This window comes from Clupea harengus, chromosome 5 (assembly GCF_900700415.2).
Source record: "Clupea harengus chromosome 5, Ch_v2.0.2, whole genome shotgun sequence".
NCBI lineage: Eukaryota > Metazoa > Chordata > Actinopteri > Clupeiformes > Clupeidae > Clupea > Clupea harengus.
In genome coordinates, this window is record NC_045156.1 from 1,012,613 (window position 1) to 1,028,665 (window position 16,053).

At 45.7% G+C, this 16,053-nt stretch overlaps 1 protein-coding gene across 14 annotated transcripts in view; it reads right to left on the reverse strand.

Moving 5' to 3' along the window:
- Positions 1–16,053, reverse strand: part of foxp1b (forkhead box P1b) — a 165,723-nt gene that overhangs the window by 116,207 nt on the left and 33,463 nt on the right. For 11 of the 14 annotated variants that reach the window (XM_031567229.2, XM_031567227.2, XM_031567224.2 and 8 more), the window contains one exon: positions 13,075–13,123. The exons of 2 other annotated variants lie outside the window; for them this stretch is intronic. The gene's annotated coding sequence lies outside the window, so the exon portion shown is untranslated. Of the gene's footprint in view, positions 1–11,019; positions 11,065–13,074; positions 13,124–16,053 lie in introns of all 14 variants that reach the window. One more of the 14 variants, XM_031567223.2, reaches the window with a different exon arrangement.

The window sequence follows — 16,053 nt, forward strand, 5'->3', positions numbered from 1 at the left end:
TCAACAAACACCTAAAACCAGAGAGCCGATTGAAGTAATAATGCAAAGTTAAACTGCAAACAATTTCATACACTAAGGTAAGATTTTTAAACTTTTTTGATCTTGACAACTAAAGCAATTGCTACCCATGCCTTAAGTGTCTCAGAAGAATATTCAAAGCTCAAGCCTTCATATGAGGTTCTAAAAATATGTACATGCATTAAATGTGTCAAATGAATTATTCTGTGCGCATGACTCAAAATGTGTCTGATGGAATTCCATTAAGTCCATCCTTCCCTTCCCATACAGACTGTCCCACACTCTATAGCAGACACCTCCTAGTGGAGGAACTGAAAATCGTATGAGATTGAAAGGAAAAAAAAACTCAATGAAGTAATCTGGTGCAGCTACTATTGTCCAAGACTCACAGTCCACAGACCTCTCTCTTGCTCTCTTGCTCTCTCCCTCTCTCTCTGTCCCTCTCTCTGTCCCTCCCTCTGTCTCTCCCTCCCTCTCTCTGTCTCTCCCTCCCTCTCTCTGTCTCTCACTCTCATTCTCTCTATCTATCTATCCCTCTCTCACTCCTTCCCTCTCTCTCTCTCTCTCGCTCTCTCTCTTTCCCTCCCTCCCTCTCTCCCTCTCCAGGGAGATGAATGGCGAGACTAACGGCAGGGAGAGACTCCTGGCGTGGCTGCCTGAATCTGCCAGTCTTCATGACTAAAACTTCAAGTGAACCAGAGAGAACAGGAGCCGAGCCCCGAAGAAGATCTGGAGCCCAGCCTCAGATGCTGAGTGACACATAACTGATGTGCAGAGTCAAAGTTGTCATTTTCGAGCTCCTCGCACCGCGAGCGGGAGGAGGAGGAGGAGGAGAGAGAGAGAGTGATGGGCAGGGGGAGGGAGAGAAACAGACCAAGAGCATAGGAGGGAGCGAGTGAGAGGGAGACAAAAAAAGAGAGAGAAAAAAAAAGAAAGGACACAGATAGTGAGAAACTAAGAGGAGACGGACAGACACACACAGAGGAAGAGGAGAGGAAAGAAGAGAGGGAGCAGAGTGCAAGAGAGAGGGCTAGAGAAGGAGCCAAAGAGAGTGAGGGAGAGAGGAAGTGTGAGAGGGAGGGAGAAGGAGAGAGCGAGAGGGAGAGAGAGAGAGAGGGGTGAGGGAGAGAGAGGGAGAGAGAGGGAGAGAGTGCAGAGCACAGAGTGCAGAGTCACAGCACAGAGAGCAGAAACGGGTCCTCCAGAAAATAAACAGGGTGTAGAGTTTCAAAGGCAGGGGGACACAGGCATTCCATTGTTCAAGCCAATTATCGGTGGAAAATAATAACAGCAGATGGGTCCAGAGCAGCCAGCCGCTGCACAACAGATGAAGGAAATGTGAGAGATGGAGAGAGAGGTCCATGGGAAGGGACTGGCCTAACAGTCTTACAGCTACACACACACACACACACACACACACACACACACACACACACACACACACACACACACACACACACACACACACACACACACACACACACACCAGATGTGAACTTCCTCAAGGACAGTTAAATATGTGCTCTCTGGCCTGAAGTGCCGCAACATGCCTCACATACACCAAACAACCATCCGCCACTTTCACGACGGAAAATAAACATCAGAGAGAGAGAACGAGAGAGAGAGAGAGAAAGAGAGAATGAGCAGCCGACCCCTTGGAGGATATGCGTGGGCGTACCCATTATGAGTGGACTGGTTCATGCAGCACGACTGGGGATGCACTGCTGGTGTAAAACTGCAGCTGCGTGCCTTTGAGAGAGAAAAAAAAGGAATTCAACACGTAGGTGACACATATGAGGGCAGGAGCAGGATTGGTTTGAAAAACAGGTGAGAGATCTACTGGGCAACTGTCAAAGGAGCCGCAACACACACTCTCTCAGTGTGTGTGTGTGTGTGTGTGTGTGTGTGTGTGTGTGTTTCAGGTTTCACTTTGCACATTTCCATCATATCAAAATTTTGCACACTGCACACGATTTACTTGAGTTTCGCGATATTATGGTTTGTGATCTCAATTAATCAATAGTTTACATGCAAAGATTTGTGACAGCAGTGGTTCATTTTTTGTGCTAGATAGCAGTGCTGTTCTCATTGCATATAAAAGTAAACTTTTTTAACTCAGGTATACATGTGGTTCTGTGTTCTTTACACAGACAGTTTTCCTAAAATTGGATTAAAAATTGCAATACATCACCTTGCTTACAGTCTCGCAATTTATCAAGTCATAATCCGTGTTATGATATGTATTGTATCGCCAGATTCTTGCTAATACACAGCTTCCGACATACATTCCCTCCTTAACCTCCCTCACATGGCACTACTGGAGCTTCTCCTCCATAGCCCATACCAACACCTCGACCACAGGCCAGGCCAGGCCAGGCTACCGGCCTTCTCCTCCTCCTGCATGGCCCATCCCAACACCTCGACCACAGGCCAGGCCAGGCTACCAGCCTTCTCCTCCTCCTGCATGGCCCATCTCAACACCTCGACCACAGGCCAGGCCAGGCTACCGGCCTTCTCCTTCCTCTGCCTGGGTCAGAGGTCAGAGACTCTCACATGTGTGGCCAGTGGAGAGAGAGAGAGAGAGAGAGAGAGAGAGAGAGAGAGAGAGAGAGAGAGAGAGGGTTTCTGAGGCGCTGAAACAGGACTGAGATGTGTGCTATCAGCCCCAGCGACTGACTAGCCCAGCCCAAAGTGGAGCAGGAAAGAGGTGCCACCGACCTGAAACAAAACGCCGGCATTGTGTGTGTGTGTGTGTGTGTGTGTGTGTGTGTGTGTGTGTGTGTGTGTGTGTGTGTGTGTGTGTGCATGCGCGTGTGTCTTGTCTAGGGGTGGATGATGGCCTCAGATAGCGGCACAAAAGATCTGCCCTTCCTTTTCAGAGGAGAGAGAAAAGTTTTCGTTTCATTAACTCAAGACTAAAGCGTAATTATCTCCCCATAGACCTTAATCACCAGCAGACGGATAATGGAACAGAGTGCTCTTTCCACTTCAGTCATTCAACTTCTTTTTGGTTTGGTTGGTTTTTTTTCCCCTCTTTCTTTTTCCTTCCTTCTCCTCCCTTCCCATCCTCATCTCATTCCCTATCCCACCCCCCTTTCAGATAAGATTAACCAATCAAATAATGGCAACCGATAGTGGGCGAGGGGCAAAGGAGAAGGAAAAATACAACTTTCAAAAAATGGCCTCTGTTGTCAAAGCAACAAAGCCTTGAATGTTATCTCTTGAAACAGTGAACTCTTGCTGCCAGGGGGAAAAGCGGTTCCCTTGGCCTTGCTGTGCCATATCTGCCCCCTATTCCTGCCTCTTCTCTGTCTCAGAGGGGGCAAAAGTGAGGATGAGCGTAAGGGGTGAGGGCAGACTCTGTGTGCTCCCTCGGTTCAGCAGGGAGCGCGTGTGATTTCGCCATGTTTGAAATTAAAATCAAGTTGAACGTAAACAGAGCATTTTAGAATTGCATACGATATCAGAACGTGACTCCGAGCGCTTGAAGGTGCCTGTAATACCAGCCCCTCTCAGGATGAGTCTCTGAATGATTCCGTGTAAAAAGAGCGTGTGAAAGAGAGGAGTGTGTGTGTGTGAGTGTGTGTGTGTGAGTGTGAGAGAGAGAGAGAGAGAGAGAGAGAGAGAGAGAAACACAGAGGGAGACAAAGGGAGAGAGATAGAGAGAGGGTGTAGGAGAGAGAAAGAAAGAGAGAAACTCTAGATTTAATTAGCTAATAAAAATAATTGCCATTAGCAAAATCTCATCGAAGGGTTTTGAAGCATTTGCCAGGAAGGGGGGTTGGTGTGTGTGTGTGTGTGTGTGTGTGTAAAAAGAGCCTTATTTTGGTGAAGGCCAAAGACAAAGGATTTTTAAAAGCAGAAACTTGCAGGGCATCAGTCTTTCCATGCACTGACACGGAGGTCGACTTAATTAGACTATTGTCATTTTAATCAGGCCAGCTTCGCAGCCATCCCTTCCCCTCAAAAGAGCCGGCGGACTTTTAAAAACGGCACTCGTCGGGGCCTGCGGTCTCGGGCAGAGAGTGCGGACTGGTGCTTTCACGGGAGCCGAGCTTTAATGAGCCAACGCTGAGGAAACAAAGGCGCCTGGAGTATCACCAGGGGAAAGCACTCGCCTTTCCCCCCTCCCCACTCACGCCTCTGTTCATTTGAAAATAATTTAAATATCAAATATTTGAAATAATTTGCTTCTCCCTAGCTATCAGATACCGAAAAGAGTGAGTCTTTCATGTCTCCTTTATTATGCTCTTAAACCGGAATTAAAATTCCGGGAGAGGAAGAGAAAAAAAATACCATCAAATGTGATCGCATTTCATTGAAGTGGCTGCCAATTATTCTCATGTAATGACTTGCTTTCAGACCTCTCTCATTGTCTTATGTACCATTTCACAAACAATTATGCAATGCAAACATAAAAAGGCCATCTATTTGTCCTAACAACTAAAACCAATTGGAAACCACAAACTGACAGAACCCATATCCTACACACTCACACACACAGAGGGAGGCGTTTGGAATCTGAACTTAGGAGCATCCTGAAGAGTCAAATAAGACAATGATCACACACACACACACACACACACACACACACACACCCACCCACACACACACACACACACCCATGCGCATGCAGACACACAAACCTACTTAATCTATAGAAGCAAGCAGTTGCTAAAACAAACATGCTGTGAGACTCAGATCAGTGTCTATCCTCAGCAAAGGGGTAATTTAAACTGCCTAGGCAAATGTATTCAGTTACGCTATCTTAACGAGCTTTTGTGATTGTAGTACTCCGTAACCAAAGACGGTTAGGGACATACAGACGTGGACAAAATTGTTGGCACCCTTCTTTTAAAGAAGGAAAAACCCACAATTGTCCCTGAAATAACTTGAAACTGACAAGCTCCAGTTTTGTCTCATCTGTCCAACAGGACATTCTCCCAGAAGCCCTGTGGCTTGTCAATATGCATTTTGGCAAATTCCAGTTTCGCTTTTATATGATTTGCTTTCAACAGTGGTGTCCTCCTCGGTCGACTTTGGCTCAAACAGCGACTGATGGTGCGATCTGGCACTGATGTACCTTGACCTTGGAGTTCACCTCTAATCTCTTTGGAAGTTGTTCTGGGCTCTTTGGTTACCATTCATATTCTCAGTCTCTTCAATTTGTCATCAATTTTCCTTTTGCAGCCACGTCCAGGGAGGTTGGCTACAGTCCCCTGGACCTTAAACTTCTGAATAATATGTGCAACTGTAGTCACAGGAATATCAAGCTGCTTGGAGATGGTCTTATAGCCTACCTTTAACATGCTTGTCTATAATGTTCTTTCTAATCTCCTGAGACAACTCTGTCCTTAGCTTTCTGTGGTCCATGTTCAGTGTGGTACACACCATGATAACAAACATCACAGTGACTACTTTTCACCCTTTAAATAAGCAGACTGACTGATTACAAGTTTGAAGAAGCCTGTAATGCTAATTAGAGGACACACCTTAGTCCCTATGGTCAAATTATTTTAAATCTTTTCTAGGGGTACCATCATTTTTGTCCAGGCCAGTTGAATTAGTTTATTTTTTTTATTATTCTGTTGAACCACAATTCAAAAGCAATGTTTGATTTTCATTAGTTAATTGTCAGTACATTTTTATTTATTATTAATTTAGTCAGTTTCAAGTTATTTCAGTGACCATTGTGGCTTTTTCTTCCTTTAACGGAAGGGTACCAACAATTTTGTCCACGTCTGTATGTGGATCATCAACAAAGTACTCTAATCACAGTGCTGTGGTGAGTTCCTAAGTGTGAGGAGTGAGAGTCTCGTCCAGAAGTGTGCATTTACACAGCTGAAGGGCTGAACAATTAATTGGCCTTAAACCACTCCAAATGCTAATTTGATGAATTGATGAGCATGAAATCTCAAACCATTAAAGAGAGTTCAAAGACATCCAGGCCGTCTGGGAGAACATAAACTCACAGATTTTGCAATGATGCAATAATAAACAAACAAACAAACAAACAAACAAACAAACAAAAATAGTTTTTCTTCTCTGACGACAGACACAATGGGGCAGGTCTTCTGTCTGGACCAAAGGGGTCATCCTACCACTCTAACCAGCTGACCAGAGCCCCCCTCCGCTGGGTCACAGCGTGGCCCTGGAGCGTGGCCCTGGAGCCTGCTTCTCTATTCCCTCAGTCAGGACAAGAGACAGAAGCCCTGGACAGCTTCATGCAAACTCCTGCTCTTCCTCCAGCCCTTTCCACCATATCTATTTATGATTATATTAATAGGTCTATAAGTTAATAGTTTTCAACATTGATGATAAATATTTCAGAGAGTTTTAATATTAATTTGATCAGATATTAACTTCATTCAATAATTCAGGGCATGCAAATCAATTATTCAATACAAAGAATGATCAGCGAAACGTTGGAAGACAGTCCGACCCGACCAGTAAGCACTGGGCACAAATCAAAAATCTTTCAAACATGATCCCTGAAAAGCCTTCAGAGTTGTAAACATCCCCCAACTTTCTGACGGACTAATCTTGTCAGATGACAAGTAGAAGTCTGTGACATACACATGGAGCTAATTGCCGTGGAAACTGCACCGGAAATCTTGCCTCGTTTAAAAGAGGTCTTCCCTGGCTCAATCCAGACCACTCCGACTGAGGTAGTGGAAACACAACAGGTTGTGTCCATCAGATTCAGAGTTTATTAAGAGCAACCTGGTTAAAGAAAAAAAAACAAGTGGTTTAACAGGGTCAGGTGAAGAAGTGAAGTTCCTCGTTTGTCAGACAAGCAAATGTTGGGTGCTAAAGACAATCGCTTCCATTTTGTTGAAGTCTTCTTGAGCCTAATGGAGTGTAAACCCAACCTCCTGTACTCCAATGCCAAACGGGCTCAGAAGAATGAATGAAAAGTTACTCAAACTCTCATTTTTCCCCAATCATAGTAGGGTTGTCAAAGAATGACAACTTTTGGAACAAAAGGGCTGACGAAATCTCCAAATTTGAATCTTTTTAAAATATACATATTCTCCGAGCCGCCATCGCCGCCAAATGATTGGAAATATGACCCATTTGGCTGCGCAGCTTTTAAGACAAATGAATACAGATATTTCATTGAGATGTAAAGTCGAGGCAGATAACCAATTAATCAAACTGCTGGACAATGACACCAGCTAAATTTAAACACTGGCAGAGGAAGGGGGAAAAAAGTGCCCTTCTGCGGTTCTTTTTCCTTAAATTATTCAGCGCGGCGCTGTTATTACGTAGCATATAGAATTAAAAATCGCTGATTCCACTTAATTACGCCTCTCATTGATACTAACTACAGATGTCACAGCTTGCGTGGGCCATATTTCACTATGTTTAACCCTGTCAAACAGTCCAAGGGACTTCCTCGCCTCATCCTTCTCTTCTTCCCTCTTTCTCCCCTTCCCTCTTTTCTCTCCTTTCTTCACAACCCCACTCCTGCCCTCCCCCATTTCCAGCCGCCCAACAACGCACTCCAATCCTCGCGCACTCTCCGCCAAAAGTGTGTTTTTGCCCCAGATAGGGGAGTGACATTGTTTAATTTGGGTGCAACATGTGCTTCTGAGAGAGGAGATGTAAAACAAACACCAGCTCCTCTCCATCACAATGGCCACCTTTGTGTCGAGCGTTCCAAAAGAGAAAAGACAGCGTTTGGGAAGCGCAGGGCTCACACTGACGGCAAGCAAAGTTGACTTTGACTCATCCATTCCCACACACACACACAACACACACACACACACACACACACACACACACACCAGCCTCCTGATGTATGAGAGGGGGGAGGTTGCTTAGCTCCACTCCACATCTTCAGTGGGCCCCGACCTGAGGAAACTGTGTGAAGCTCAATTCAGCCTGGAAAAGCATTCGCAAACAGGACCCCAGCGCTCCAGAGAAAAGGCCTCTTTGTGTTTATGAACAACACACTGTTTAAATAACACATACACGAAAGACACACAGAGACACACACACACACACACACACACACACACACACACACACACACACACACACACACACACACACACACAAATAATGTACAGGTTTCAGAAGGTAAAAAAAAAACAGCAGCAATTACAGCAGACTATGGCAAGGCTTTGGAACACAGGAGAACAAAGGTTTTTTTTTTTTCACGTGTCACTTGTCAAGTTTCCAATGGGCCGCCACGCCGTCCCTGTTCCAGGTCATCCTTGGCAACAAATAAGGTTGTATGCAAAGCGCCAAGCCACACAGGCATCAAATTGTTTTTGATTATTATTTGAATATTAAAATAAGTCACTTTAGATCTAGATATTTGGAGGCAATTTCCATAAGGTTGCATGCCGGAAGAACACACAAGGCCAGCGACACATAAGCAAGTAACAGGTGGTATTACCAAGGGGGTGTAGTTGCACAACAACGCAATCTCACGAGTTGGTTCGATTTGGTTACATTTGTTTGGGTGATAACCACCGTGCACCACCACCCCCGGCCCACTCATAACCTTCAGACAAATGAGACAGGTCCGCAAGAGTCCATTTTCATACAACAGCAGGGTTAACGGTACAAGCAGACAACACAAGTGGCAAATGGGAGTTCATCCAGTCTACACACACACACACACACACAATAACGAGGCCATATGCAATGAGCTATTCATTTTGAGTGCTACTGTACTGACTTCTCTCTCTCCTTTGTGTGTGCGCATCCTCACTCCTACTGTGTGTGTGTGTGTGTGTGTGTGTGTGTGCATCCTGTGGCTGTAAGCGGGACGGCCTGGCCAGTTAGTTATAAATGCCAGCCCACACCATTTGCTTAGCAGGTTGAAGAGATTCGCAGATTAGACTACAATGGATATCGCCAACAAATGCAGCCCCGTACGAGCAACGTCTGCTTGTCGCTTGTCTCTCCTGCACAACTGTAAACTAGAGTGGCGGTTTTGCATAGAGGACAGAACAAGTGCAGCTTTGATCTTTCCATTTCAGAGAGTCATTTGGAGAGCCCCGACTGTCTGTCTGTCTGATCGTGTATTGGTCTGACTGCTTGAAACCACCTCTTTTTTTTTACTGAGAACTAGCTCGATCGTAAGACGTGCAATGAATGCAATGCCACAGTGTGTCAGCAAATCATGAAACCGTCGGTCAAGAGGCAAATCAGTCACTTTGTGAAGGAATCCTGTGTACCTGCCAGGGATGATTGCCAGGATGCCAGGTGTTTTATGGTGGCAAGGGCAGGATGTGGCCAGGCCTGGTACCCGCAGGCAGGCAGTCACAGGCCTCATCCTGCCAGCAGCTATGGTTACCTCCACAGCGGCGTGCAGTATGTACACGTGTACATGTGTGTGTGTGTGTGTGTGTGTGCACGCGTGTACATGTGTGTGTCTGGAGGCCAGTGGGGACCTCGGTGGGAACACGTGGTGCTGTCCTTTACGCCTGTGTTCTGTTTACTCCACGACTCCGCAAATATGTGTATGATATTCTCATACACAGTCAGATGGATATTTCTCTCATTCACCTTTTCTCATTTCTCCCTCGCTCTCTCTCTTTCTCTCTGAGCAACAGTTCCACAAAAGTCAAGTACAGCTTTCTGACCCCACTAATACGGTCCTGACGGCAAAAAAAATGTGCTGTGTGTATACATGAGTGTCTACACTCACACACACTACACTGTGTGTGTGTGTGTGTGTGTGTGTGTGTGTGTGTGTGTGTGATTTCACACACCACCACCATGCCAATTGTGCAATACACTCGAAGAGAGGCCCTACCGCCGTGTTGAGGAAAAAAGAAAGCAGCTGACACTTGAGGGCTCTACAGAAAAACCTAATAGAATGCCCTACAGAAGAACCTTCTAGAATGCCCTACAGAAGAACCTTCTAGAATGCCCTACAGAAGAACCTTATAGAATGTCCTAGAGAAGAACCTTCTAGAATGCCCTACAGAAGAACCTTATAGAATGTCCTACAGAAGAACCTAGTAGAATGCCCTTCAGAAGAATCTAAAAGAATGCGCTTAAGAAGAACCTAGTAGAATGTCCTACAGAAGAACCTAAAAGAATGCCCTACAGAAGAACCTAATAGAATGCCCTTCAGAAGAACCTAATAGAATGCCCTTCAGAAGAACCTAATAGAATGCCCTTCAGAAGAACCTAATAGAATGCCATAAGCCTCCCTAACTCACCTTCACATCACACTAACGTTCAGCAATTAGTCCCCAGTAAGTACAAGGACTGAAACTCTCCGCTGCATACAAAGTACTTTCAAAACCTCCGACTGACAAAATTTGGTGGTTTGTTTCACAATGGAGCTTGGTGTGAACAGAGGCAGTGATTAGAGTGCAATTTAAGAGCTTTCAGCCATCACAGCGAAACCTTGTTCTCCAAGGCTGCAGGTAAAGCTGCAAACGACAGCCTTTGAGGGCCAGTCAGTCATTCTCAACTAATGTACAACTCAGCCAAAGAGTTGGCTTGGCTGCATCAGGCAAGCGTACGTGTTTGTAAGGTAGAGGGGAAGACTACCGGTTTTTAATCATCTTAATTACTGCACGTGTGAATTTGATTAGAAAGCTCTCAGAAGCGGTATACAGTTTGAACTAATCCTTCTGTTTTCTGTGATTTATGATTACACCAAATATGCTATCCATTCAATCAAGTTACAAATAATTGCTTATCTCACTGCTCATCCATGTGTAATGGGAATGGATTAGTTCAATGTATCCAGTTTGTTAGAGGAGAAATTCTTCTCTGAGGCTGTTTGTTACATCTAACTGTCATGCATTTAAAGCATCATCATAGAGGCAAACAAATATCTGATTTGCGTTCAGTAAAACATTGTTGTCGGAAAAAAAAAAACCAGCCGAGATCTATTTCCATAAGTGTCATAAGCACAACTGTCTATGTAAATACTTTACTCCTTTATGGGGGTGGGGGAAAGAGAGCTAAACTGCTCATTTACATGATCAAATGACAGCATTTACATTCATCTTTTCCACTTACTATCAATCCAGAGCTCCACAAGCACAGCTTTGCAAACAAGCCCGTCTTAAAAGAATGAGTAAAAAGATCTTTCTTAGGGTTCCTCAGTGCATTTTATGCATCTTACTCCAATACGTCTCTTTCTGTCTCTCACTATGTCTCTCTCTCACTTTGGCATTTTGTTTGCCTCAGTTGATATTGTTAAGCCCAGACGAAGGAAATGCAATTGTTTAAAAGAAGCACTTGACAATTATAAACACGCCTGAGCGGCATGACGCCATGCTCTCATCTCTACGTTCTCTAAGAGCAGGTGAATTCCAAACGGATCAGGCCCCGGATCTCGTCTGGATCCTGGTGCTGATGCCGTCTGCTTTCTAGAAGGAAACTACACACTGATCTTTTTCCGTCCGTCAGCGTTCAGATGCCATCTAACACACATCTTAGCGATGTGCCTGTTTGCCACATTATGCCCCATTTTCAAGCCAACGCAAATTGAGCTCCACTGGAAATATGGCTGCTGTTGTCATTCCATAGGAATTGCTAGAGCAACAGAGAGTGAGTCTTCATGTAGATTCACTGCTCATCACTTCTGGTCACCGGGGAAGAGTCAAATCTGACATGACACGACACGACGGACACAAATTAAAGTGTGTTCCTTGAACTTTGAAATACCCAAAGTTAGTTCCCTAATTAAAAGTCCCCTTGTGTATCTACCATAGTGCAACCTTACAACCCACAAATCTACCTGTGGTAGACAAGATATGTCATACACATTACAAAGCCTAAAAGTCTGAAATGGATTTTATGCCTCGGCTGCCATTTTCCTTGCCTGGAATTATGTGCTGGTCAGGCTAAGACTGACCTCCACAGCCCTGGCAGCTTATGTTAGCTTTGACGACACAGTCAAGTTTTCAATGGGCTCCAAATGTATCCTCTGTTCCTTCGGTATCATCCCGAGTCTAAATCTCACAGCTGTGAGAGTTTTAGCAGCGACAACAAAGTGCAGTTCAAGGTTGCAGCCGGCTTTCTGTCTCTGGGCTGCTTCCAAAAGCAAGTGAACTCGGCTGGGCGAAAGGTGAATTTGTCTTCAATAGACAGATACAATAACTTAACAATCTAAATTAGATCGGTGCTCAAAGGTTAAGTATTCAATATTGTTATGCCGATGTCCATGCAAGGGGAAGGAATAATGCTGTTTTCCGTCCTTAGTGACAGATATACAACCAGTTAGCCTATAACCCTTAGTAGAAAAACACACACACACACACACACACACACACACACACACACACACACACACACACACACACACACACACACACACACACACACACACACACACACACACACAACAGCTAAGCCAACATTTCTGTTCCATGTGAAAGCCCTGGGTTTATCACTCAAGGTCAAAAATGTCTGTTTACAGTACACAAAAAGTTTTGAAATAGTTTGGTGTAGTGGTGTCTGCTGATAGTCTCTGTTTGTTTATGGTGTGCTTACACAACACACTGGGTGTAAATGGCTTAAGACACCAAGGTTCAGAAATGCACTCACGGCTCAAAGCAACCTTGAGAGTTTGTCAGCGATACATTAGAAGGGACAACACATTAAAAAGCTATTCAGAAGGCACTAGAATACACTACCAATGCTATGAGCACAAGCAAGTCTACAATCGAAACAGGAATTTGACTTATTCCTAACACAACAAAAAAATAGGACTGAGATCTGCCAAAAAAGCAGCTGATGATGAAGTTCAAGGAGGCAACTGTGGAAATGGTAAACCAACCCTCAGTACTTAAAAAAAAACACACACATTTCAGCGCTAATTATTACCCATCTACAGTCAATCATTTCAAATATATACCATATAACCTGTTAACCCTTAGCAAGTAAAACAGCATGTGTCATGAAGGGACAAATGCTAACTCTACACTGTGGCTTCAATGGCAATGCACCTGTATCATTCAGTACACTGTGTGAGCAATGGAATGGAAACAGAAGTTAGCACTGTGCAATGGAGAAGAGACAGAATGTACCTGACAGAAGGCACTGTCTAGTATGATGAGAGACACTTACTGTACTGTGATCCCTGGCTCCACAGGATGTGACCACTGGAGTCCTCTGGCTAGTGAAAGACACAGCAGGTGAGAGAGAGAGATAGAGAGAGAGAGAGAGAGAGGCAGGCAGAGGTGGAAGAGGGGAGGGAGAAAGACAGAGAGACAGGCAGAGAGAGAGAGAGAGAAAGTGAAAGGCAGGAGGAAAAGAAGGAAGAATTAGACAAGCTCCCTTTACAAATGAGGAAATCCACCAGGTCCAGCCAACCAGTCATCAGTGGCTCTTTGCTCTACATACAGTAACGCAGAGGAGCAAATCCTCTAATTACCCTCCATCCCCCAGTATTGTGATAGCTTCATCTCAAGACAATCAAAGCTACATTTATTTCAGATGACTGAAAAAAGAAAGACAAGGCAGGCAGAGACAGAAAGAGAGAGGTCACTTTGAAACAATCCCACATTTAAAGCCTACAAATTTCACTGGATTCAGCTGAGCATATTTTCCTTTTAATATATGTAGGTACCTTATTTAGCATCTTGGAGCAAAATTCCCTTGATTACACAAATAATGGCACATCCAGAAAACTGTAATTGAGTTCAAATTGATTCTAGCACTGTTCTAATTGCATTTAAACACCGCTCGTCCCTGACCGTGGATCCGCCGCCTCTTAATTACTGCCCTCTGAAGGCAAATCCCTGTGGAGCAGGGGTGGGGAAAATAAAAATAGTGTAAGTTTTACGGCACGTTGTTAAAATGACCTATAAACTTTTTTTTTTTTTAATTCAGTCGAAATGAAACCCCAGCAGACCAGGCCTCGAGAACACACAGATCACGGAAATAGCTTGTTCTGAGCATTGCACGGCCCTCGCACATAAACGCCAAAGATTAACATGAACCCCCAGCGGCTCAATGCTGTCATTCAGCCTCTTTCACCGGCACCCGTCACCACCACCGCACTCAACAACCAGCACCCCCCCCCGGCCCTTCTCTCTGCTCTCACTCCACACTCCACACTCCACACCCCCCCCCCCCCCCCCCCCCCTCCTCTCCCTTTCTCCAGTTTTCCGCGCTAAAGGGAAGGGAAGGCAAAATGTGTTTCCTGCGCTGGAGAGAAGCAGGAGAGGTGGAAAAAACACCATCCTGCCCCCTTGGACCACTGCCTGTCCGTATACACCCCCCCCCCCCCCCTCGCCGGACAGAACCCGCACACACACACTAGCCGCCACTGGACCCTTTCTTGCCGAGGCAGCAGGAGTTCCCCGAGAGGTGGGGGTTGGGTGGGTGCGTCTGCCAACTCAAACAGGGGGCCCTTCTCTGAGGGCCGGGAAGAGGAGCGCAGGCCTGCGGACGGCTTCCTGAGGGCTTGCAGCAGCTGGAGAGGGCCTGGATAAAGGTACGCAGAATGTCAGCGCTACTGTAAACTCACCACCCTGCCCCAGTCAGCAGGACGCTCCAAATCAAAGGAGAGGCAACCCCACCTAAAACACAACAGCATTGTTGCAGTTTTTCCCTCTTTTTACTCCCACCACCCAAAACCGCCCCCACCTCCCCAACACCAATGCCATCCCCGTCCAACATTTCCCACGAATCACAAAAGCGGAATACAAAAAAAAACAAATATAAAAGAAAGAGAGAGAGGGGAGAAGGCAATCCGCTTTTTCCGCCATCTTGCCAAACAAAATGCCAGGAGACCAGGAGTGACATTCAGCTGGCGGTTTAAAAATACAGACGCTTTGAAAGTGATTAGTCTTATTTTATTGTTGAGCGCCTGACACAGGAGAGGAAACCAGAACAATCAATCCGACTGCTATTTTCTTCCAGCTGAATTTAGAAACACTAATTAGTTTTGCTCTCATAAACCCAACCTGAAAACTGGCAATTAGAAACTGTGAAGTAGGAACGTGCTGAAGAAACAAGCACTTGAAGGAGGGAAAGAAGGAAGTGGGAAAAAAAGGAAAAGAAAGAAGAAAAAAAACGTTATCTTCCCTCAATTACAGCCTCACAATCACCTCCCTCAAAGTCATTCAGATGCACTAACCCAGAAACACTCAAAAACTCAGAGAGAGAAACATATCGCATATGGTCAAGGACTACAACCATAGTTAAGTCTTCAGATGTGGATGGTTCCGAAGCGGGTCCAGAGGGAGGCTTGAACCTACCCAGGTCAGTATAGCAGACAGGGCCACCTGGCTGACCACACTGGCAGCTGGGGCCCAGGGTGGACCGACAGAGGCCCCAACCAGTACTTCCTCCCAGCTGGGCTTTTCCACCCACAGAATCAGTCCGAGAGAGGAGTTTCCTCTTTCAGCTGTGATGCAAGAGGCACCCGAAAGCAAACGGTTTAATATAAACAAACAAGACAAAAAAAAAAAAGCTGTGGCTTGGTTCTTTGTTTGGCTGGGGGTTGTGGGTGGGAGGGGTGCAGGGATGGGGAAGGGATGACTTTATTTTTTTGCTTGTTGAATTTGCCTGGCAAGTGGCAAGTTGTTATGTGCAGGGATGTCATAAGAAATTAATGACAAAAGTTGTGAAAATTGTCTTCAGGAATTTTTGCCGTCGTCCCAGGAGCACGTGCGGGAGGAGGGGTCTTTCATCACTGTCCGCCTGAAGACTGATGGCCTGTCAGCGGCTCCTTCTCCTCCTCCTCCTCCTCCTCCTCCTCCTCCAGCTTGGGCCTGGGAGGTGGCTAAGAAACGGGGTCTGGGCCGGGGGCAGCGGCTCTTCCAGGCCCCAGCTCCCTCTCTCTTTCTCTCCCTCTCTCTCTCTCTCTTTTTCTTTTTGCCGTGGAGCAATTCTCAGATGCCAGGTCGCTGCCAACGTCCTTGCAGCTGGTGGCGGAGAGGCCAGGAGGTTCACGCTAACCGCCGCGTGTAACTGCGCTGAACATCTGCTCATGAATGAGCGCGCTGCCCACCCAACTCAGCGCCCGTTCCAGGCCCCGGCTGATGAAAAATTCAACGCACCTCTTACCCCCACCTCACCCCAACCACCACCCCACCC